The 25,547-nt window shown below is 42.0% G+C and overlaps 1 long non-coding RNA gene across 19 annotated transcripts in view; it reads right to left on the bottom strand.

Moving 5' to 3' along the window:
- LOC122982521 overlaps window positions 1-25,547 on the bottom strand; it is a 262,088-nt gene that overhangs the window by 207,114 nt on the left and 29,427 nt on the right. For all 19 annotated transcript variants that reach the window (XR_006403470.1, XR_006403482.1, XR_006403483.1 and 16 more), the window contains one exon: window positions 15,142-15,202. This is a non-coding gene — a long non-coding RNA (uncharacterized LOC122982521). The remainder of the gene's footprint in view (window positions 1-15,141; window positions 15,203-25,547) is intronic.

Here is a 25,547-nt window from a genome sequence, read left to right as displayed (position 1 = left end):
TTTTTGTTGTGTATTTGTGCTCGGAGGGTTAAAAGCAGAGCACTAAACATTTAGCCCCTGACACGGGCAGGCCTGTGACTCATCTTGTTGATAGGCCCAGGGACAGAGGGAAAGACAGATGGATGGAAAACAGCAAGGCGGGAGGAGGGGGAGGGGGGGTGCGATAGATACTGTAGGTTTTGGAGGGAGGGAGGAAGAGAAAACAAGGATCATGTGTTTACCAGAGAGGCCAGAGAAAGAAGGAATGCATCTCTCGAGATGAGTCAATATTGTTGACAGCCTCCTCATTCTCTTCTTTCCATCATGACTGAACAACAGACAATGAACAGTTTCTCATATTGGCACTACACGGTAATCACACATAATCAGAATAGTCAATAAGTCTGCGAGCAGTAAACTGTCTCTTACCTTGGCAAACAGATTATTGGAGTCAATATTTGGGGTTTTGGCATAATACAGGTTGTACTCTGCTGTACTGTTTTGGTAAGTTGTATCTGAAGGAGAGGTTGCGCAAAGATTACCGTTACGAAAGTGCATTAGTTCACTGTCCAAGAATTCCTATCATTCCTCTGCCCATATGAGATGTTTGTGACCTTTGTGTTCTGGTATGTACCACAAAAACACCCACAAACCTGCCAACGCACAAAACCGTACACACAGTAGACATGACTCCGGTTGTTTTGTGCTAGTATGAGTCACATTCAGCTTGTCCTCGTGTCTGCTCCCTCTGTGGAATGAAATGTCTTGAGCCTGACCGGTCCAATAATTGTACTTTTAATTGGTACAATGTCAAGGTTTGTGTTGCTCAGAAAGTACAGTCCATTCTCGTTGATAAAGGAGGTTTGTGTCTTTCTCCCTCCCTCTCTCTGTCATACATATCAGTTATGTTTCCATGAAACTGTGGTTTGAAATTTTAAGCAGATTTCTGACATTTTGGCAAAATAAAATGTGAATCAGTGCTTTTCTTAGTTTATGGAAATATGTTCAAAAGTAGCTGATACATCACAACATTTAATTACTTCTTTCCAGATGAGATGACATTTGTGCTTTTTTATGAATGAATTTGTCCCTCCTGATCATCTTGTACCCTGATGTGTTTTTATCTGCCAGTAGAGTGATAGAAAGTGGGTCATCCTCTGGATCTGTGGGTCGTGGACAACATCGCCAACACTTCTGCTCTTTTTATTCTTTATTTCTTGGAGGTTTTGTGTTGGAGTGAAGGCATGGAGTACCGCAACATCAAGGTGTATTTTTAAAAAAAAAAGTTTTCTGTGTGTGTGCGAGCACTATGAGCTGCATTTGTTTGTAATAGGTGCTATACAAATTAAGTTATTATTATTATTATCCATCAGGCTTTATCACATCTGCTCTTTTTTAATATGCCAACTATTTATGTATTTTTATGCACATATTGGAATTGCGCCTAGAAAAAGGTAGGCTATAATATAAAGGTTAATATACCTATTTAGCTATAACAAAGCTAAATAATAAAGCAAAAGCAAACTGAATAATGAAAATTACACTTCAGGGAGACATTACTACTGTGGCACAGTATACGCTCATTAGTACGTGTTTAGAGGAGACAGTTCTGAGTATTTATCAGGGAGGACCCAAAAAATCCTGGGAAGCCATCAATAGCACAGGAGTAGAGTGTAGGTAGCATATGCCACAGCTTGGTGAAACTGACATTGGGACTGAAAGGGAGAAGATTCACTACGGTGGACGAAATCCAGAAAGAATGGCTGGAGGCTCTGGACAAAGTGACAAAAAATAATACAGAAAATGTTTCCAGGAATGGGAGAAGCGCTGGGACAAGCGTATCGCATCTCAAGGAAAGTACTCTAAAGAGGATTAGAAAGGTACTACTGAAAGATTTATAATGACAGTTTTAACAATTGCAGGAATTTTTGCGTCCCCCTCTTACGCTTCACTTTTCCAGTGACCTGTGGTTTGGCTTGCATCTTTGTGGCTGTCTGAAGTTTTGATGTATGTGAACCTCGCTAATATCTGAACTCCCTCTGTCTCCCGGCAGCCCTGAGACTTCATGTCTTTATTTAAGCCTTACCTGGCCTCCGCTCAAAAAATCACACCCCCCCTATTCACACTTGGCCCTTCCTTCCTTCACCGTCCAAACCTTTTGATCTGTCCCTAACCAACCCTTTCGCTCCCCATCTCCCTCTCTCCCACCATCAATATTTCATAAACGTACAGTGACAAATTTATTTGAATGCGGTCTCCGGCGCGGACGCAGAGATGGATGGGCCGATCGGGGTGGTGGTGGGCTGGTGAGCGGCGTGGTAGCGAGCAGCTTTACCGCATACATTAGTCACACGCTCGCAGACTGCTGGTGGAAGAGAGGGGGCCTAGGAGAGATAGTGTATGGGGGTTTGGAGAGAGGAGGGGGCATTGTGTGTGAACTGCATGCATGTCTATCACAATGTGTTAGCAAGAGAGAGAGACAGAGAGAGGAGGGGGCTACTCGGAGAATTGAAGGAGTAAATTTATCATAGTTATGGCTTTCTCAGGCATCCATTTTCCTGTGGTCTGTTGACAGCTAGTAGTATCTGCATACCACCGCCTCACCCCCTCCCCCACCACCCTGTGTGATTGACGGCACTGGGCTTCAACCTAACAGGCCTGGTTACACACCTCAGCGCCGGACACTCGAGCACACACGCATGAACACAAACACGCACACACAGAACCTGAGATTTCTACTTACTGCCAATATTCTGTGATTCAGTTTACTGAGCTAGTCATTCTTCCTCTTCCTTCCAGGCACCACTGAGTCAAACACTCAGTTTGCAATAGTAAAACTCCCTTCACCTCTGATTGACTTCAACTGGATGACAAAGTAAAATGTGTCTACTTATTCATGTTTTTAAATTTTCACAGTCAAGGAACATCATTACCTCAGATTGTCACTATTAGATTTTTTAAAATTTATTTTTACGTTTTGGATGGTGAACAGTATTTGATGGCAGAAAAAAACACAGCGAGAGAGGTAAAGATAAAACGTTTAGGCCTGTATGCATTCAGTTAACTGTATTGACTGAATATCCAGAATAAGATCATTATCAATTCTAACCATTGAATTACACAGAGGGCTGACTGTCCCAATAACACATTTTTGCAAATTTTTAGTTGTTGATATTTGAGATAATGTCCAGAAGTGATGACGAACAAGCTCTATCAATTGCCATGACTGAGTATTCAAACCAAAATCAGCCCTGCATCTAAACAACACAGAGTGCTGCATTGGTGCAGGCGTGTTGCTTCAGGTACTGGCGAGACCTGAAATCCAGGAAGTCCAATATGAGTAACAGATTTATGAATTTAAAGGCGCTAAGATACTGCGCAGCCACTTATAATATTCAGAGACAAGATTTTACACATTTGGAAAGTTATCATGGTGGCAACTACTTTATCTTCGTCACAACAATTGCGAGGTAAACAGTAGAAATATGAATTATTGGGCAAACGTTGCTAGCATGGCCAAGGATTGCTATTTTGCAATTACACCAAAAAAACTTTCTTTCCTCCTTTCCTCCAAATTTTCTCCCCATGCGCTCTGCACAGCAGTCCAAGCGCTTAAGAAACTGGGTTACAGTTGGCTTTTTACAGTAATCTGATTTCTCAAACATCATGTATTTCAGGAACCCAGTTTCTGTAATCATAATAAGTCATTTCCACAACTGAGCATTTGTAAAATTCAGACACATTCATTCTGTGAGAAAAACACTACGCTCCCACAACCGTGGCTGTCATCTAGCTGTGCTGTTAACCCTTCAACATACATACACATACAAAAGGAAGCAGCATTTTGTATTGTAGAATTTTTTTAATATGGCAATTGTATTTGCTGAAACGCATAACCAAGCACTCCACTCAGCCTCGATTTAGCCATACTAACAGCACAGTTCTAGTGACGGTAATGTCACTCTGTTAGTCAATCGGTCTACCGCTTTTGTCCAGACTGAAATATTTCAACAAACACTGAGTGGATTGGAATTAAATTTTGTGCAAATTCCCCATAGGATGAATCCTACTGACTTTGGGTGATCCCTTGACCTTTACTTTAGCGCGACCATGAGATAAACATCCATGGTTCAGTGAAATATCTTGATAACTATTGAATGGATTGCCATGAAATTTGCTACAGATAATCAAGGTCCCTAGAGGATAAATTCTCACAACTTAGTGAACCTCTGACTTTCCCTCTAGAGGCACCAGCAGGTCAAAGTTTTGACTTATTCAGTGAAATATCTAAACACATAATGGATAGATTAAAAATGTAGTACCTAGAGGATGAATGAACTTTGATCCTCTAACCTTTCATCTGGGTCAATCATCCGGTCAAAATGTACGCTTTTCCAAAAAAAATCTGGTTTATGATCAAACACCTGCAAAATTAATGATATTCCCATCAGCCTCAGCTGTACTTTGAGTTAGCATGCTAACATGCTAACTAAGTTGAACTACATGTTCACAGCAAAATCAACATGTTATTACAGCCTCACAGAGCTGCATGACTGTAGACTCTTAGGGACAGATTTACTGGAATTTGCACATGTTTTTCAAGCACAGATGACGCATTCTGCCTCAAACACATGAAGTGGATTTATCATACAGATGCACCAGATGCGTGTCATTTGTGCGAGTATTTGCAAAGTGTGCCTCTCTCCACATTGGATATGCATTTAACAGGGGCCTGTGCAAATAATAGGAGACATGTTAACAGATGTTGATTATGTATTACGTTTTTTTACTAAGGTCACACAATCTGTGACTGTCAGTATTGCAAGGAAAATGTTCTGCCTCTGAAGACCAGGTGTAAAGATATCGCAGATGGGATTTACAAGAGCGCCACAAGGAAGTTTGTACTCAGTCAATTAAGCTACAATTAATGAACACAATATCTGATTACCATAACACTAATGAACAGTGGACACAGTTGTGCTTTCTGTTCCTCAAACTTGAATTTTACCACTTATCAATGAACTTTAAAATCAACTATGTGTCTTTCTTTTGTTAAGACATTTAAGTGTGCGTTTGGATGTTTTTATCTCATTATTAACATCAATATCAACATCATCTCCACCTACAACTGCTCCGCTCTGAGCTGCTGCTCTCTCTCTCTCTCTCAATTTGGTAATACTTTTGTAAATGCTGAAGATTATAATATTTTAATTTTATGAGTTATACTTTAATTAACAGTATCCGTTTTTCTGAGGTGGAGTTAAACTGCAGCCAAAATAAGCGTAATTAATATTTGTAATTTTTTTTTTTTTTTTACACACTCAACATTACCCATGTTTTCTTCTTCAATACACCTTACCTACGATTATGAGAAATATATTACTCACGCCACTGTTGCTGAGTGCATTGAAAGAACAGGACTGAGTCATTCTGCACTGCATTGCGATGCTCAGCAGAACTCCTTCCGTTTCCATGATCCTTTCCATTAGTCTATAGTTATGTCATTTTGACAAAAGTTTGTAAAGGTGTATAGCCTGCTATGCTGTTATCCAACGTTGCTGTGTATATTTCGACATAGCTATAAAAAAAAACTGCAAAAAATAAACCTGACAGATTGAGGTTTGAATCGGATGCTTCTCTACCGGTGAATAGACAGTAAAATGAAAGAAAAGAAAAATAATGTCCCTCCACAAACTAATACAGACATTCAGGACAAAAAGAGGGCATTTAGTGTAAGCCTTTATCTGAGATGCTTCAGAACAAGAACAACTACTAACCCTCTAACCCTAACACAGCTAGTAACTGTACTCAGGCCATTTTCAAACTGACATTAGCACTGGCACTGCATGAAAAATCACAGTCATTCATTTCAAAAGGGCCACTGCGTCGATGCAGTGGGTTGCTGACGCAGAGGGTTCCAAAAAAGTTGAAGCTGGCTCAACTTTTGCTGTAACACAATGCAACACCATGCGCCAAGGCACTGCATTCGCCAATCAGATATGTGCAAACACTTTCCTGGTAGATAACAGGGCAACATGATTGGTTTATTGCTAAAGTTTACTAATGATTACCATGTTTGGTTTTGATAAGCCTTTTATGATTGAAGCTTTTATATCTAGCCTATTACTCAAACTGGCCTTCCTCTATCATTGATTTCATTGTCTCACTGGTCACTAAAACAACAAGCCTCCAACAATGCAGCTCCTGGCACCTTTTTTATGCAAAACTATTTTCAGATTGAACGCCCATTAAAGTGGTGACTCTGATAGGTTGAGATAATAGATAAAAACACCTGGCTGAGGAGAGGAGAGGATGGATGACCAGTGTAGTCCAAGCAGCAGTGGGACAGTTCACTGTGGCAGAGAGAACGCTAATTGTTAAAATAATTACCATGACTACTGGGAGAGAGAGGAAACTGATTATACCCAAAGAGAGAGGGTGAGAGAGAGATTACCTGCCTGTGAGTAGACTGTCATTAACCTCACTTTCCCTCCCCTCACACACTCTCCATCTTGTGCAGTCTCTCTTGGCCGGTGGAGTGCCAATCTCCATCCCATTGTTCCCCCTCGTCTCTCCTGGACCACGCTAATTGAAGGCAATCCCAACATGCTTCTAACAGACTCTTATCTCACCTCTCCCTCATCCTGAGCATGTATCCACACAGACACACCAGAGCACCTGTGCAAACACACACACACACAGCTGCAGTCTGCTCCAACACTGTAGAGTGTATAATATATGCAACCATTATGCTCACAGAAATAAAATGTTGACCACCAATTAAAAAAAAAAACACTGTCAGTGACAGAGATACTGGGAAAGTGTCCTTGTTCTGTAGGAGATGACAATTTCACAGCTTTGTCGTCATAAAAATACACCTGAAAACATAAGACTTAAAATACCTGTCCCCATATGTACAATATAAGGCTATATGTAGATATAAGAGATACTAAATTCTATAGTTGAAGACCCGCTTCTTATGGAGATATATCAGTTTACTATATTTAATATAAACACCAGTGTCTGGGGTCCAATGAGGGTTAGTTAATACACTCTCATCAAGGCATAACAGAGGTGTGGTGTGATCACAATAAGGGTAATATTATCAAAGTCTGACAATAACACAATGCATAACAATGTAAAACCTGGTACTCTGGCAACTCAATATCAACAAACATACACGCTGTGTGGCACACACACCAGCAAACAAAACCTTTCCTTTTATCATCAAACTGAGTACAAAGTGTCTCACAGCTAAATACATGGCAACAATAGAAAATTAATTAGAGGCGTAACTCTGTGGGTGAATACTTGGAAACAAGGCATTAATAAAAAGATGAAAAGACAATGAATATAACTTTCACTTCAAGTGTTCTGTAGTTGCTACAGCTTTATGGAAACATGGGATTAAACACTAATTCTCAAGATAAAGTTATAGTTTCTAAGACAATTAACTGTTTTTTTTCTATTAATTCGATGAAATTATCTTTGAGATTCATGTTATGGATGACATGCCTGTGTAATTATGGTGTGGCCTATCAGTTTTGGGGGTCAAGGTCAAACTATTCTAATATGAAAAGAGATATCACATCCCTTTTAAATGGGCTAATTCATTTTAGATTCAGTTCACAGCATGTAATGTGTACACAGGTTCTGCAGTGGAGCTAATTACTCAGTACAATTCAATTTATTGAATCGTACTGAGTAATTAGTAATTATTTATTTATCACACCAAACAGAATAAGTAGTACACCTTGGTGAAACTTACAGTACCTGTATATATTTAAATGTTTCTAGGTTTCTAGGTTTAATGCACTTAATATGGAAATGTAATTGTACTACTACAACAACCGGGAGCAAAATATGTGAATAACAGTTGTAAGGATCATGCATCTTAAGTTTTCTGACAAAAAAAATGACTCCCACATAAGGTCTTGCATCCATGCATATGTCCTGGATACATAGCCTTAGTCAGATGTTCAGCTCAAGCTGAAAACTACAGTAGATGCTAGACATGCTGAATCCCTTTCTCTTTACGAGCGAGCTACTGAGGATATTGCAGATAAAATGAACGCTTTAGTCAGCTCATCTAATAACACGTTGGCAGTAACCATCTATAGAGGAAAAACTTGGTCACATCACAGAAAACATTGGAATTCTGTCACAAAACAAAGGATTGTTGTTTTCTTGTCAATTATTTATATCCTTCGTTTTCGTTTCAGTTATTTAATTAAAGCTGTAATTACTAAGTGAAGGTAAAGGAAGGGTTACACGCAGATAGGCCACAATCATGCCCAAATAATGGTTTATCCCAACTGATCATTTCAGTCTCTTAGGTATGTAATTGCGAGAGAGTGAAATGAAAATAAAGAGAACAGAAGGAACAGAGAGAATAACAGAGAGAGAAAGAGGTAGTCTGTGTGCATTGGTGTAATTAGAGCACAAGAAAACAACCACTGTGCTGGGAAATTAACTAAACACACAGACACAAACACACTCACACACCCACACACACACACACAGTAGTTGGACCACTGAGGATAGACCGCCCTCTACTGACGGACCAGAAAAGGTCAGCAGCACGTCTGCTCAACCTTCAACTCTTTTCTAGGCCAAAAATACATATGAAGCTTGCAACAAATGGATAAGATAATAAAGAAAAGGTAACTGTCTTAGTAACAAAAATGATTTTTCTTAGACTTTTGCAAATACAAAATCTGGGCAGGGGATGAATAGAAACTCTTGACCTGAAAGTGATTTTTAGTCATTTCACTCTGGATTCTGGTTGAGGCAGAAATGTTGCTTTATTTTACTTTTGATCTAAATATTTCTTCTAAACATTGTAGTAAGTCTTGTGAGACGGTGAAATCATTTGAGTATCAAATAATTAAATGATCAGGCGAACCAGTTGATTGATTTATCGTATCATTTTTTCCACAGTGGGCACATTACACGGTCTCTAATAACTCTCTTGTTGGTCAGTTCCTATTTACCATGCACAGAGTACCTGTGTCTCTTATTTATAATGTCAAATAACCTCATTGTGGGACACGGCGGGGACGGCCAAGTGACACAGACTGCCAACTGTTGACTGTGAGAGTGAGACTGGCAGGATGGATGTATGTGTTCTTCCTGGACATATTGCTGCATCCCTTCACACCTCTGCTTGTGATGATGAGGCGATGGTGTGACCGCTCGGGTGCCAGAAGATGCAGAGAGCATTGGGAGTGTTTTGTGTGATGGTGGAACGGGTTGCTTTAGAGTGGGGTGGGGTCTGGAGAGGGAGGCCATGTTGAGCGAGGCAAGGGAGGATGATGTGAGGGTGAGAAACAGAGCTCATCTGATAAGTTAATACTGACACATAGGCCTTTAGCATTAGTATGTTAGTGTGTGTAAGAGAACTTCTGGCTGCACTTTTTTTGTTTTGTTTACACTTGGTAAATGCACAGATTCGATACCAGGGCCCTGGTGGGTGTGTGTGTGTGTGTGTGTGTATGCGCAGGCATGCATGTGTAATGTTTAAGCGTGTTTGTGTGTGCACATCGATATGAGGCGTCATCGCAGGTTCTCTGCTCGTCTGAGAAAATCACACTTCGTGCTCGCTTCCAACCCCCTGCCAGGGACAAGACCTGCTGACAGCCCCGCATTGTTATTTCTTCATGTTTGTCAAATGTGGCGTCTCGATGCACACGCACACATACACACACACACACACACACACACACACATAGACAGATGTTGTCAGCAGTTCCCATCTTTTCAGACACCTCTCACTCCCAAGCGAGACAGAGTTTGTCAACTCGTAGCAGACAACCCCCCTGGAATCCACACACTCTGTTTCACAGTCCAATCGCAAAACCATCGACTTTCTTTCCAATTAATTTCTTAAAACGACTCGTCGCCTTCTTAAACTTTTCTTGTTTGAGAGTGAGGGTTTGCATTCAGCGGTGGCACAATCTCAACAACCTTAAAAAGAGGAGCGCCTTGCACCGCAGGAGCACTATAAGCACAAAAGCTTTGCAAAAGAAACACACACACACACACACACATACACACACTAGCAGGGTGCAGAAGTATCGTCAGTCCACCTGCGTTCAGACAGGCTACCTCCTGTTCCTCCTGCCTGCAGCAGGCTGGCCCACCGCTTGTGTCTCCGTCTGCAAGCAGCCCCCTTTTCCAGCTCAGCAGCTGAGAAAGTGCCAATCCCACAGTTTAAAGGCCCCACTGGCCCTGCCAGCATGATAGATAGTTTAGAAATGAGGACGCGTGTTTAAAAGAGAGGAGAGGAGAGGGGGAAGAGAGGGAGGGAGAGAGAAAAAAGGTACGCAGCAGCAGCAGCAGCAGCAGCTGTCAGACAACACAGAACCCAAGCTTCCATGACCAGGCTCTTAACAGAGAGAGAGGAACAAGGAGGGAAAGAGGAAAGGGGCTTTTGAGAGGTGAGGCCTAAGCTGACAGGTATGCAAGTAAGACAGGACTCAAATGGAAGATAAATATATGCAAATACAAACTGCAGATGAAGAGATTAGATTACAGAGAGTTCATGACAGAGGGGGAGGAGGGGGGTGTGGGGGGGGGGCAACATTTCTCTACAACCAGTGTGCTGTGTGGCTGCCTGATTACTGTAGTTATAAAATAGATTAATATTAACCAGCAGTTAATCAATACTTCCTAACTTCTGTTTGATCTGGTCAATGTCTAGACGGTTGTGTATAAGGTGACAAAAAAGCACAAAAAATAACAGCACTGCAACACATCTGATTCTAAATGCCATGTAACATAAAATCTGTTGTTACTACCCAGTTTTTTCTCCCATCACTCAAACATCACTTTGCATCCATTTGAATTTATCACCTTTGTTTCTCAAGCACAAGAGCAAAACACAGTAGTTCAAAAACTGAAGAGTAATCAATTGAGTTGTGCTTACTCCAATTATAATATCAATAAGCATGAGATAAAGACATGACGTCTGCATTAATCTGGTTACAATCGAATTATTAGTGTGTATATAAATGCAGTGGCATGAATGTGTTAATGCCATATGTACAGTACGTAGATATTAGCAGGTTGTTTGAGACGTCACCTCTGTCTCTGTAATCTTGACAGACTGTTAAGTTGACTCCTAATGTTCACACCTCTGACACCTTCAACCCCTCCCGGCTAAATCATGCACACACACACACACACACACACACACACACACACACACACACACACACACACAGATTCAACAGGTGGGGCGGCACTAAAGCCTCTCACATGGTACGTGCATACACACTGAGGTTAGAAATGTATGATTGCAATTTTTTTTATTTTTTTATTTAAAGGAATTTCCCTCACTCTCTACCACATCTCACTTCAGCACTCCTCTCTCTGCTTCCTCTATGCTCTGGTCTCTCAGTGAGCAGTGTAAATGTGGTCAAATGGGCTGTAATTCAGGCCCCAGTGAGTTAGGCTCCATTTGCAGATATGTATATGCTTCCTTCTTCCTCATTGCTCTCACAGGGGCCTCGCCTAACACTTATTAAACAGATCTTAAGAACATCTCCATTCATCATTGCCACCTCGCTCATGCATCAATGCCTCTGTGTGTGTGCGAGTGTGTGTGTATTTAAGTGTGTTTTTGTGTCCTCCCCCCCTCAAGAGGCCTACTGTCGGTTCAGAGACGGGCTGATGTTGGAAGATTAATATTGGTGTGACGGTATAACCATGCCAGGGAGGAAGGGTCACTCATTACCCATCTGACCAGCCATCTCCAACCCAAACACATGAAAGAAAACGCACACACAAATACACACGCAGATGGCTGTTGCAATAAGAAGCTTCTGTAAACTGTTCTCCGTCTTAATTCGCCATCCCCTTTTCCTGCTTTTGTTAACTTTGTCCGCACTCTCCTCTCTTCCTTTTCCTGTTTGTCTTTCGTCTGCCTTTCGGATTTTATCAGGCCTGATGAAATGTATTACTATAGTCTCGTTAAGTTTAGAGGAAAATTGGGGCGCCCTGGTGGCCTAATGGTTAAGGCGCATACCACATAATCGCCGCGGGACCCTCGCTGCGTGCCCCATCCTCCTCTCTCTCTGTGTGCTCCCGCCTCCCCCCTCCACTGACTGTCAAATAAAAGCAGAAATGCCAAAACAGGGGAAAATTTCTGGTGTCTAAAATGAATTGACTGTCTCTGGCTCATCTTTATGGTCAGAGTGTGGAGGATGTATGGACAGAGAGGAGATGGGATGTGGTGGAGACACGAGAAGGGGTCAAATACTGCAATTACCACCCAATTGATTTCCATTGGTGCGACGGAGAGAATAAGTGTTACTCCGTCAATGTTCACTCATCCTGGCAGGGAATCCTCCTCTGAGAGAGAGAGAAGGAGGGAGAAAGAGAGAAGGCTTCTAATAGTCCATTCAATCGGTCATTAATTAGGATGTTAATTTAATTTCTTTCAAATGTTTATTCATTCATTCAATCGCTTGATGATCTGTAACGGTTCAAATAATAATAAGACTAAAATATCTTCCGACATATCTATTCTTTTAGCAATTTGGATGCACTATTCGCTTCAGTTGGGCATTTTCTCAGCTGTGCAAACTGTGCAGGAATCCTAAAACCACTGCAAAAACTGTCCGTCCTAACATGTCATTTAGTCTCATTTAAGAATTTTCTTAAATCTGTTAATGGGTTGAGATAATTACACTTTTACCCTGTGCAATTTCCTGTGTTTCAGAATTTCTTTTTGTGAAATTAGTGTAAATATCTTGAAACCAGACAGAATAAAGCAGATCATTGTATGACTAAGAAAATTACATTTGATTCTAGAAAAGTGGACTTGTATTGGAAACGGGTAAAATGATCTCACCCTATTGGCACTGGCAAAATGCGAGTTTAAGGACTTGGCTGGATGAAGCTGGGTTTTTTTTTTTTTTTCTGCAGTGAGAGGAAAAGAGGAATACTTGGAAGATGGAGGGGAGAGATGGTGCTATCAAGCCTGGCTGACGCTTTCTATGAGGTTTTACAGAAGGTACTCAGACAGGCTATCATAAAGAGAGTGAGTGTGAGCAGGTCCCACATACACCACCTCAGCCAAGGCTGCTAAAAAATAAAATACTACCACACACTCGCCGCCACTCCTCTCCTCCATTCCTCTGTCATATCTCTGCTCTCCAACTTTCTCTTCTAGTCTTTTTCTTTCCCTCTCAGTTTCCCTCTCTTCTCTTCTCTTCTGTCCCCCCTCCTGTCTCCTCTCTTAAGAGCCTGACTGTGGTCTGTCGATAGAATCAGTGGAAAACTGTTTGGAAACCCAAACCTCAGTGAAATTATTTGATTACAACCTCATTACTTGCTGGTTTGGAGGCATTAGAAGCTCGCTAAGAAGTAATGATTTCCATTTTGTGTTTGAGTTGTAATACAATATTTGCTGCGGTTTCTTTCCAAGGACAGCATATAACAGTTGCTTGATTTTTCGGGTTGTTTGGACATTTCTAAATTGACATTATCTGCATGGAAATACAGATAGAACTGAATGAGTGAAAGAAAAAAAAAAAAAAGATCCAGTCAAGGCACTGTTACACAAAATGGAAAACTTTTGTAATTATTTACCAAACTGCCTACATCCTCCCGCTCACCAAACCCAGCGTAATTCTGATCCTATGGGGAAACTATGAGTTAGTCGGCTGCAGTTGACTAATTAGTCAAAAGTCACAGAAATATGACCGTGCAGAACAACAGGAGAGAGATGAGGACTAATTAAGGCTACCTTGTCTCTCACCAGCAATTAAAAAACAACAACGCTCTGCAAATTTTCACCCCAAATGTCTCGGTCTCTTTGTCTTTTCCTCTATCTCAACCCAATTTATCCTTTTCATTCATCTCCAGAAAAAAATGTGTTCCATCATTTTTATGTCATTAAGGGTTATGAAAATCACAAAGGCATGGTGATGGAGTGTGGGAGGTGAGAGATGCGTATAAAAAGGACTTGGAGGAGAGGGAGAGAGGTTAAAGGAGGAGAGGATGAGGTGAAGTTTGATGACGTAGTTCATCTGGTAGCGGGGGGGGGGGGGGTATTTACAGGAGGCTGTATTTGTACATGTGCATATACAGTCGCATTTGTGTGTATATATATAAACGCACTCGTTTATGTGTGTATGTATATGCGTGTGTGCATGCATGTGTGTGTGTGTGTGTGTGTGATTGGGCTGCTTGGCAGGTAGAAGGCTGTGAGTGCAGCCTGTCACAGCCCAGCCCTGATTACTCTGCACCATTCATCAAAGTGTCACCTCCCTGACAGCTGCTAATAAATATACTGCCACAGACCCCCACTCGCACCTGGCAGCGCACCACATTCACACACACACACACACACACACACACACACACACACACACCATATCCTCCCCTCACCGTCATACGCACACATTCATACTGCCACCCCCAGCACCCCGATGCAGCACCAAACACGGCTCGAACAGCAACACATCCTAGAGCTCATTTGCTAATTGCTGCATTTCCCATCAATTCTGTTTCTGTCTTGTTCAATGTCAACAGGAGCGAGAGGATTCAAATAAATTAAAGAATTATATAAATAACCAATGGGGGGGGGGGGGGGGGGGGGGGGGGACATGTTACATTACTTCCCTACATATCTTCCTGCCCTCTAATTTTTACTGACATGCTATGACATGATATATCTTCCCCGATTTTAATTGTGAGCACAAGTGTGAATACAAAAGAAAAACAAACGCACGCACAAAAACTACTTTTTTTTTCTACAAACGCTTAATGGACTGTTGTTTAATGCACAGTGTCCCAGCTGCTCCACTTTTTGCTTAGAAACACGTCTGCATCTATCCGTACTTTCTGCATCACGCGTCCCGTTGCGTTGTTTTTGCTCTCATACTTCTGTATCAATATATCTTATTTCAAGCCACTAAAGTTATTGCAGTGCAAACATCTGAAACAATTTTACAGAGTATGGTACTGTAATGTTTCAAGAGGCCGAGATTGCTGAGATTGTTCCCTCAAGAATGTGCATTTGCATGTAATTGCTGGGTTGCTTTCCCTTATTTTACTTCATTTGTAGTCAGTGTGGAACACACACCCATGTGGTCATCTTTCCTCTGTTTGTCTATGATTAGGCACTATGTGACTGCTGTAATGATCTCTTACTGTAAGCGCAGCCTCTCGTCTGACTCTGGTCTCGGCTCCGGCAGATGCTCCCCGGCTCCCCCTGTTGGGAGACAGATGAAGCGTGTGACTCAACAGGGCTGTGTGTATGTGTGTGCATGTTAACACAATGCGTGGGACTATGGTGATCTGGTGGCGGAAGCGTGGATATCGGTATATCCTGCGCTGGAAGGTGTCCTTGCCAAGCTGTGTGTGTGTTTGAGTGAGTCTGTGGGCGAGTGTGTGTGGACATGACTGTGGGCATGCTGCGCTGGCAGATGGCATTACTGCATTGCCGGGCCACCCTGGCTAACAGGGGGGAGGACAGGGAGAAGGTGGGAAAGGAGGAGGATGTGAGTCAAAGAGAGGGATGAGTGAGGATGGTAGTAAAAAATGAAATTAGAATGGGGAGTAAGCAGTGGGTGAGGAAAGGGTTGAACACATGAGTTATTACAAGGAAAATAGGGTTGATGAGTTGATGGATGAATGTATAAGGATGACAACTAGAGGACAGGGAGGAAGTAGTCATGCCAAGCAACATCAACTCTCCACACTGTTGCCCAACTCATCCTCCCACACACTCCAATAAAATATTAAAAACAAAACTTTTGTTAATAACAAACTCATTTTCTTTCATTCTTACAATTTTGCTCCTCCGAGCGCGATTTTGCAGTGGTCAGTTGCCAGCTGCCCTCCAGTTTGCGCTGTGTGCATATATGCGTGTGTGTTGGCGTGCGCTGCGTGCCTGCTGGGCAGCAGGGCTGGGCCAGGTGTGGAGTGGGAGCAGTGGGAAGACTGGGAACAGTGGGCCTGTTAATTAGAGAGGGGTGATTAATGGGACAGCAGAGAAGGAGTACTGTGTTAGGGAGGAGAGATGAAGGGAGGTGGGAGGGGTTGAGGGGAGAAGGCAGGTGGGGGTGTGGAGGGAGGAGGTAAACTGTTTGGGAGAGGGGGAGAAATATGTGATCGTGTAAAAATTAAGATTAAAAAAAATGTACGTATGAAACCAGTTGCTTCAGTTTGTACTCTGAATACACAATCGGTGCCATCTAGACTGCAATACATACAATAATACAGCAGGAGTTTGTATCAAAGCCCGTACGTGTGTGTCTTTGGTGACGTCTGGCTTGGGATCCGGTGTGTTATTGAGATGTAAGAAGTGGCGTTGTGACAAACGCTCCTCGGGGGATGTGGCGTGTAAACACCAATCATTTGGCAGATGCGCTGTGAGCAAATTGGCAGTGTATTCCCCGCGGCCAAGCCACACACCATTATCAGGATTGAGACTAATCGTGTGCCGTCTCCCATATGAGGAGCAATTAATTCACACCGAATCAAACTGCAAAAGAACAGAGTGACGAGTGGAGAGAAGAAGAAGAGGAGGATTGAGCGGCGGAGAAGAAAGAAGAGTTTGTGGAGGTTTGTGAAGAAGGAGGGAGAAGTTTGTCCGTAGTTTCGTGCTTTTTCACTGGGATCAAAACGTAGTGAAAAATAAATGCTCCGGCTTTAAGAGTCACTCTTAGAATTCAATCTTGTTTTTAACTGGGATAAACTTTCTACAAAAGCTCACAGAGAAGAGAATAAATGACGAATGAGGGAAGGCAGGACGGGGACCTGGAGCGCAAAAGCGAGGGAAAAATGACTTGTGAGAGCGTCCTGTGAAGCGGCTGAACATTTATAAATGTATTTCCGTAAAGATTTGACACCGTGATAGTTTTACGCTATCTGTATTTCTAGAAAGATGACACTTACAAGGAATCATTAATGTGAGGTTTCCCCATTCTCACCTCAATCCGCTCTTGAGGCATTGTAGTGGAGAGCCTGCACAGCCAGACGCCAAGCCATTATTTCCTGTCTGATTGCTCTGCGGCCAGCGCGATTAAGGAAGAAGACTAAAAGGTAATTTTTCACTATGATGGACAGAAGGAGAGAGAAAAGTAGAGCTGGTCTCGGTTTAATCTCCTGCAGATGGAGGGAGTGAGGGAGGGACAGCAGCGAGAGAAGGGAAGCCATCGTTTCCAGGGATACAGTACCTAAATTAATCGTCCGGCCTGATGGCCTTTTGGATAAGATAAGTAGCATTATAATAAGGAAGGCCATATAAAAGACCAGACGGAGCTGACAAGCCAACGGAGGCTATTCAAATAGTCTCTCTCTCTCTTTCATACACACATACACTGTAAAGATTGGTCATTTAACCTTCTTTATTATTCAAGTGAAGTCATTTTTCCTCATCGTAGGACAGTTAATGCGTGTGAAGGGACGCAGACGCTGTGAAAGAATTACAGGCAGAAGACAACAAAGACAGACTTCCTGAAGCCGGAGACAGATCAAAAGAGATGTTTTTGAAAGCTCTTGTAATTCATCACGTTGTCACAGCAAAAGCCAGGTTGTGTACGTAATTCTAAGTGGTGATCACAACTTCACGAGGGAGGTGTACAGGGAGATAAAGTAACACTTCACACTGCTGAGGAACAGTGTGTTTGTCAACTTTGTGGAAGATTTACTTTAGATACCATAAACTGCCAGAGAAGAGCTGCGCAGGGGACAAGACAACAATCAACTACAGCGAACGTTCGGTGCAGGTATTACTCTCTGTGGTGTCGACAGAAAACAAAACAAAACAGTTTTACGATGTGTAAAACACAGCACATTAAGTGTTACATTAACTAACTTCCATTATTGGGTATTTTCTTGATTAATTCTAATTATTAAGTGGCAGAAAAAAGTGAAAATTTCCCATCATTTTTCTGAACTCGCTGTGATGTCTTAAAGTTGACATTTTTTGTTGTTTTTTCTTTGTTTGTTTGCTTTTTTGCAGAAGCTGGATCCAGCGAATGTTTGACTATGTCTATTTGAATCAATAGTTTTTTATACACTATGACAAAAAAGTATAATTTCATACAATCATTATGCATTACTGGCTTAAAAATAACTTCCAATCGGATTACGACAAATCAGTCAAGTCAGTTGTTTTACAGACGGCTTTGTGATCGATTACAAGCCTTCATATCAGTATGTGCTCTGCTCAGCATCATCATTACTAAATATGCTTGAAATCAACTCTGTTTTGTTAATACATTAATATCTTTCATCACCAACAGATAACAACACCTTTCCTCTCAGTGCTGTCCTGGCAACTTAACTGGAGAAAGAGGTTTATCAGCTTGTTATGTCAATCTCTGCTACCCCCTGCTTTGAAGTTTTTAGCCTCTGTGTGTGTGTGTGTGTGTGTGTGTGTGTGTGTGTGTGTGTGTGTGTGTGTGTTTGTCTGAGCACTTGTGCGTATCAGCATACTCTTGAATAGAGTCTGTCGGCTCTCTCGCAGTCTCTCTCCAGTTTCGCTCCCATTGAGTGATTGTGTGTGCGTTTCCCGCAGAGCAAACATGTTAGTTCGTCTGTTCTCACAGTGGGCAAACAGCGAAGGGGGGCTCGTGAGCGGTGTTAATGGGTAGAAGAAGGAGCAGAGTAAAAGGGTAAATGGACTGCATTTATATAGCGCTTTTCTAGTCTACCAACCACTCAAGGCGCTTTACAACGCATGCCAACGTTCACCCGTTCACACACTGATGGCAAAGGCTGCCATGCAAGGTGCCAACCTGCTCATCAGGAGCGATATACATTTACAAATGTTCCTAATGGTCACTCACCCATACACACATACCCCAATTGGGGATTTAGTATCTTGCCCAAAGACACTTAGACTGGAGGGGATTGAACCACCGACCCTCTGATTAGTGAACGACCCACCCACTCTACCTCCTGAGCCACGGCCGCCCCAAGATCGTGGAGGCAACACAGGAGGTGAGAGAGGGGTTGAGGGTTAGACTTTAATGTGGAGCAAGACTTGCATCAGTGCTTGATGCAGGTGGCTGCGGGTATTTATGTGTGTCATATAAAAGCAGAATTGGGTATATGAGTGTGTGTGTGTGTGTGTGTGTGAGTCTGTGTGTCTGTGTGTGTGTAGGGGCCACAGGGCAACCTTGGAGAAACTCCACTAATTGCGACCACTGGGTTTTACCTGAGGGTCTTCTCTGGCTAATATCATTAGCTAATCTGCTGTGTGTTGTCCCCCTTGCCCTCTCCATCAGAGCGCCCCGCTTTAGTAGCACAACCAGCGGCATCCACCCCCCCCTAAAAACCCCCTCTTACACCACATGCCTACTTCCCAGAGCCCAATGCAGACTGCTGAGTCCGGGCTTGTGCTGCTGGAAGGGCCCTGCATCTGGGCTCCACTGACAAAGAAGATTAATACCTCAGCCACACACACACACACACACACACACACACAAGCATGGGCATACTCTCATATGTTTGCACCCACGCAAGAAGATACCCTCTTGGATCCTCTCACGCACACACATACACACATACTCCAACCTCTATCAAACCCAAAAACAGAGGGAATTGGCGCATCCTACCCTCCCACCACCCATACACCCTCCTTCATCCTGCCTCCGTTTCTCCAGGCTGTGGACCACTCCAAGTCTACCTCCCCATTTCCCCTCCTCACCCCCCCACCCCACTTTAAATAGAATCTCCAGGCCACAGAAAAACAACTTTCTGCTGATGCGACTACTCCTTCATCCTTCCCATCTTTCCCCTCTTCCTCCCACTCCCATCATACACCTATGGTTACGGAGAGCACGGCTGAATATGAGCCCTGAGCTCTGATACAGACATTATATCTGAGTGGGCTCAAGTGTGCTCCTGATGCCCCCTGCGGGAAAAAAAAAGTCCACAAGGCAAACATGCTCCCATAAGTGTATAATTTAAAACCAACGGCATCCGGATTGTCCATCGGTTCAAAGTAATAACGCATGATGCACAAGAGTACGGCTGCATGAAAAAGAATCAAGAAAGTTTCTGTAAAGGATACAATTTACTGTACAACAAGTATATTTGCATTGATGAATAACTAGACTAAAACATTGAGGAACTGGGGAAAAATCATCATTTTGAAAATAGAATAGTTCCCACACTTTGCAGACACTTATGTCCTGCTGACCACATCTCAGTTTCAGGGATTTGTAAATGTGAAACTGCTAACATGATGACACCTAAAAATAGCAATTTGAGAATTAGAAAAAGCATTCACTGGTGAGAGTAAAAATAAAAAATAAAAAGAGTAGAGGGTTCTTTCCAGATGTGAATTATTTCTATACCTCACCTCTATGTGTTCATAGTGGAAACTCCCCGGCATTCCCCTGGGGGCTGCCAAATGTGTGGTTTGGCCCATGACACAGTGGGAGAAGGGTGTCAAAGGGGCAAGAGGTGTTGACATAACCTCCTTTTACCACATTTACCTGCGATGGCCTGCATGACTCAGGTACCACACCTGTCACTGGAGGCCAGGACTGTGTATGACTGGATATGTATGAATTTGAGGTGGACAAAAAAATTCGTGGAACAGAATGAAAAGGAGGAGGGAGAGAGAAAAAAAAAACAACAAGAGAAAAGGGAAAGAGAGAGGCAAATGAATGGAAAAATGTTTGACTGTAGCATTAGAGTAAAGGATCAGATAAAAGTGATCACTTAGGCAGGGACTACTCTGGCACATCTCTGCACGCCTAAACACTTCCCCGTGTCAGCACATTGGCTGCTTGTCAAAGAACAGAAAGAGAGAGCGGCGGAGAGAGACTGAGACTGAAAGACCAACCAATAAAGAAGGATTTACATCTGCGGAGAAACAAAAAAACTGTCAGGAAAAGAAGAGAGGGAGTTCGGTCGCAACGCTGACCGAAGTTGACGGCATAACTGCTCATCCACCCGCTACGTCTCGAGCGGAAGACGGTGACACAGGTGAGTGACACGACCGGCAGACAAAGGAAAATTTTAAGTTTTAGAGGGGAAAAAAGCAAAAAAGTCTGGCATTTACATCAATTAAAAATGAGAAGAATCCTGGTGAAATATTAAAGACAAAGAGAGAGAGGCGAGCTGTGTGTGTGCACAAGATTGACGATGCACATCCTGGCCTAGGTATCTGAGAACTCATACCCAGTAAATGCCAGTGCAGCGTTAATGTTGAGAGATAGAACATATTTGCTTCTTTTAACTGCTTTTCTATCACTATAACAGAGCAAAAAAGCAAGACTGTCATCCTTCTCGTAAGTGCGCAACATCACTTGTATCTTTTTAAATACAATGTGTTCATTAAAACATTTCCAAAGAAAATCACAAGTCCTGACTCATATATACATTTATCTTGTGAAATATAATAGGAGTAAATTAAATTAGAATAATTGATATATACATGTAATTCCAACTCCAACTTCATACAGCATATTAATAAAGGATTTGAATTGTCTTTTTTAATCCGAGTATCTTTTTTTTTTCCCATTTACTTTTTATGCACTGTATTTCAATTTCATTCAAGTGTGACTCACGCACCGTAGAGAGTTTACACAGAAATAGCAATAAAAGTGGTTTAAGTGATTTGATATCAGGCTTTATAGCTTCCATGAAAATATATCAAACTGTCTTTTAGGCTGTGTGTGGGGGGAAAGCAGAGAAAATAAAGGTAATATCATTTAAACAAAAATAATAAAACACTTTTACCATGTAATTTTACCATGAGTCATATTTCAATATCAGAATATAAAGGGGAAACATTTGTGAGCATTATAAAAATGAATAACTAGTGGGTGGGAAGTGTCATGATCAAACTTGTAATGTTGTTTGGGGTATATTGTAGGTGTATTCTTCCACTCTCTCCACCCTATCGGACCAGTATTCCATGTCCTTATAAATAATTCATTTTTTAATCTGATTTCCCAGAGCGATTCTCAGTGTGTTAGTCACATATTCAATAACAGAGCGCGGTGAATAATCTGGCTGTGTGTTTCCGTGATTTCCCCCTATGTTCTGTGGTGGGGTAGGGGGTGGGGGTGGGGGTGGGGGGGTCTGTCGGAGAGCTGAAAGTGACTGTGGAGCAGGAGGAGGAGGAGAGGAGTCAGGTGCATCATCAGTCAACATCCCTACAGGTTGACAATGGACAGATGCATGCACTTCTACTTCACATCCCTGTTTAGGATTACTCGTCTCTCTCATCTGGAGCTGGAACATCGGTGCTGTCTTTCCCCAGCGCTCTCACAACCAAACATCTGGGGGGGGCCGGGGACGACTTCTTCAATGATTAAACAATTTCTTAATAGATACTGAGAGGTAGGAAATTATCAAGTTCAGGGAAAATGTGGAACATGCAGGGTATTGATTAAATATTTGTATATATCGTAAAGGAGGTCTTTTATAGGTATTATTTCCCCCCTTTCTCTAATTTTCTATTCTTGAGGAGTTGTAGGAAATAAAAAATGGATGTATTAACAGGAAAAATCTAAATAAGAAACACACATAAAGACATCTTATTTTCCATAGTTTAGAATTCTGGTTCTGGGAGTATTTCCAGTGTTTCCTCACAAAACCAAAAATGTGGAAAACAAGGCAAATGATTTATAGTGGAATATCATTTATGGAAGAATTTGTCTTTAATAATATAGGGGAAATATTCCATGGCAAAAAAAAAACAAGCTAAATATATTGTGGATTTTTTTCTTCTTCTTCTTCAAAGAACCACAATTGAGAGTGTGACACAAATATTTTGAGTGGTAGAGGGGTGGAACTGCTTCACCATAACATGCCAGTGTCCTTTCCCCCCATAGTGCCCTGGGCGCTGTTTCTTCTAGCCACACTGTCTGGCCACAAACACACAGACAAACATGAAACTGCAGTTCACCAAGACTTCACAACGCAGGCTGATTTCAATATGTTGCCATTTTGTAGCTCTTTTCAAAAATAATTTACGATCATACTGATATGATATTGTTTCAGCCGTAGGCAAAAGAGAGTCCCACAACAATAGAGCTGAAGGTCAATGAGAGGGTTTGTGCTGTGTCAATATAAATGCAAGTAAATGCATCAGATGCCACGAAGATGGAAAATTCCACAAAAAGAAACGACGTGACTAAACAGTGTGCCCGTGAACTTCCACACGAATGTTGTGCTTCAATGAGAACTGTGAGCAGCTACATCGCACTGCATTTCTGCTAAAGGCTGCATGATTGAATGACTGTCTGTAATCTAATCTTGATATTGAAACCAACACGGCCGGCACAGAGAGTTAATAGGTCTGAAACCAGGATTTTTTTTTAATTTTTTTCCACTCTGCTTTTAGTGTGTTGAAACTGAGAAGACGCATCTCAAACCTTCTGAATTAGTGTGTCGTGTGTGTGTGCACAAGGGACAAAAAGGGCAAAAGGTGCATCAATAAAGACTGAATTAGTGCAACTTGCTAATTCTGAAATAGCCTCAACAAGACTAAAATGATGTCTCTCAAATATCCAATTAGTGCATTCACTTACGTCCACACAGCAGGTTTGTTCATATTCAGCAGCATTAAGTAACTGACTATAAAGTGATGGACCCAACTCCTGAAAAACCCTCATCTATTAACTCTATTATCATGCAATACTTTGTAACTAAGAAACTTAACCTCTGACCGTTCAGTGTCATAAACAGAGACAGAGAGTTAATGATAAAGAGGTCTTGTGGCAGGATGTGGTGTGATTGTAATGGGAGAAAAGGAAGAATGACTCTTGGCTTCAAATTGGATCGCCCTCTGGACAGCAAGTGCACAGGATGCACAATGCTTCACATGTGCATGCACACAAACACACTTAAACACACACACACACACACACACACACACACACACACATGCACACGCACACACGCACACACACCTGGAGCTGTGAGCAGTTCAATCTCAACAGTTGGCTAGACAAACCTAGAGCACCCCCTAGTGTTGTTTTTCCATAATCTACAGCACCACAATGATCAACATAGAAAAATGTGTTTTTGACAATAACACACACACGCGCATCAAAATGCTGCAGGTCAAAGTGCTGCAACAGAAGGAACATATTATTGCTATCATAAATAAAAACTATAAAAATAAAAATAAAACTGGATAACTACATGTCTCCTCTATGCAGCACAGAGGAACAGATTTCCCAAACAACTTTAATATTTTGGATTTTTGTTCCAACTAAGCAACGAGAACGTTTTTAAATTATCAGAAACTGCAGGAGAAGTTTATGCTTTTTATGCAGCTTCCCACAGGCCATCATTCAAAATATGTCCGTGGTCCAATCCTGGGAGATCAGATTGGGATGATTTAAGATGCATTTCAACATGTTTAATTATTTTTTGGGAAGTAATATTTCTATAAATCAGTGAGTTACAGCACCCCAAACAAAGGCTGACCTGAGGTCTTTCTCTCAGGCTACCGGGCAAAGTTCCCAGTTAGGTTTTGGAGTGTTGAGAGCGATCCGAGGCCTTGCCTGTCCAAAGCAAACCCTTGGCTGAAGCCTAATGTCTCTTTCCATCCAGGCTCATGTAAATGTTTGTGATTAAAAAGGGGAGATATGAGAGCCGAAGCGTTTCTGCAATCTTGCACATCCTAATTTGGTACTGGGGGAGTTAACACACCTGCCAGCTTCCTGCTGACGAGGGTGATTTCTCAACTGTTGTTGTTTGCGCCGTCAGTTTAAGGAGAGGCGAAGACAGTAAAGGGAGAGAAGTCCGGGCTGGGCAAGACAAAGCAAACACACACACACACACACACACGCACACACACACAGACTAAGGTTCCCTGGCTGCTGCCAATAACAGGCAATCCTAACATGTGAAAATGTTGACTGCTTGATGATTGATGGTAGTTATTTGTGGCTTTCTAACCCTCCTCCTTTGCCTCCACTCCCCCCTCTTCCTCCTCTTTCTTCGTCTTCCTCCTCCACTCCTCCCTCTCATCTTTGTGCTGTTGCTCCCCTTCTCCCCCTCTCAGACAATGTGAATATGATTAATAATGTGTAATGTTGTGTAAGCGGCCTGCTGTCCATCATTCCTGCCTCGTCAGACATTCTTCAAAACGTGAACTCGGAGGACAGAGATGTGCACTCCGAGTGCTCAGTTTCAGGTAACATGTCGGACTCAGGACACACACTTGATATAAATGTAATCAGGATATATATAAATCACATAACCACACAGTAAAATATTAACTTCTGACATATACACATCTCTGAAGACATTAACAATGTAAATAATTTTGTATTTGTGTATATCATGCACAATAAGACCCATAAACCCATTTTAAAACGTTTAAGTTTCACACTTTTTGTAAGAAAAGGTATATTTTTCATTATAAACATCTATATTTAGATGTTAGTGTGGCGACAGACATAAATGTAGATGCGCATAAGGAGACAAATTAATAAGTGGCAGTGTAGTTCTGGGTGTCTGCTATTACTGCCACACTGCCAGCTCCCCATCCATCACTCGCTAACACTGTGCATCTGAGAGTGTGTGTGTGTCTTCATGTGTGTATGGAGGAGGAAGAGGAGGAGGATAAG

This window comes from Thunnus albacares, chromosome 5, assembly GCF_914725855.1.
Source record: "Thunnus albacares chromosome 5, fThuAlb1.1, whole genome shotgun sequence".
Taxonomy (NCBI): Eukaryota; Metazoa; Chordata; class Actinopteri; order Scombriformes; family Scombridae; genus Thunnus; species Thunnus albacares.
The sequence above is the reverse complement of the archived record's forward strand: the minus strand, read 5'-3'. Positions and strand labels throughout refer to the sequence as shown.